Source organism: Pygoscelis adeliae, unplaced genomic scaffold, assembly GCF_000699105.1.
Source record: "Pygoscelis adeliae isolate BGI_AS28 unplaced genomic scaffold, ASM69910v1 Scaffold123, whole genome shotgun sequence".
Lineage (NCBI taxonomy): Eukaryota > Metazoa > Chordata > Aves > Sphenisciformes > Spheniscidae > Pygoscelis > Pygoscelis adeliae.
The window spans coordinates 3782636-3783601 of record NW_008824650.1 but is presented as its reverse complement, the minus strand read 5'-3'; positions in this window follow the sequence as shown (position 1 = coordinate 3783601).

Sequence of the window (966 nt, the reverse complement as noted above, 5' to 3'; positions counted from 1 at the left end):
GCACCCAGATCTTCTGGGTCAAAACAGTGCTCATATTTTTAATGCATTCTCACGCTGCAGAGGTACCATCTCATATTGCATCCAGGGGTCAGTTGGCTTTTCTTCCTTTGATTCATCCCATTTTAACTAGGTGAAATATTAGACATCCTGAAATGGAAGTATAATCTGAAACGAGTGTATCAGCCTTAACTTCTCTCTTTAGTGTCTGATGATTTTTTTCTTGTACAGCCAATACTTAATGCAAAGAAAATGTCTTCCTTCTGCTTGAAAAAGTTCAGTAGCCTGGCTAATTCAGAAATAGAACACTCAGGATCCTTTGGATCAGACTGATGATAAGTGAGATCACATTCTCTGTCCCTAAGCAAAATCACATGGAGAAATGAGTACGCTCGGCAGGAGAAATCTTGGTTCTCCTGCAGGAGAGGCAGGATCCTCTAAAATTGCATGGCTCCCTCCTTGGAGAATAGGACTCCTGTTTTCCCTCCCTGTTTTTGAAGCATAAGAAAATTTAGTTTTATGGAGAGAAATTTACTGTGCCATTTAGCTTCAGGGCCAGAGAATGAGCTCTGTCCCGTTTTTCTAGTAGTGCAGACATAGCTGCAAGGATGAAGTGTCTCTCCCGTCCTATCCAACAGTGGCTTCAGCCATGGAGAAGTTGCAGGTTTCAGGAGTGAGTGAACTCTTCCAGGCTCCTCACCTACTCCTTGCATATATCATCATATACATATAACTAGTCTGAATCATATATATGCACTGGCATTTTATTTATATATATATATGTGCATACACACACACGTATACATATATATACACACACAGATACAGAGAGGTAACAATCATCAGTTTTCCTGCCTTCTACCCAGCTTCAGTCATAGTCTTTGGGTATAATTTATAGACTCAGCATCATACATTTTCTGATTTTACTAAAGCAGAGAACTGAAACTGAAATATTCAAATAAAATATAG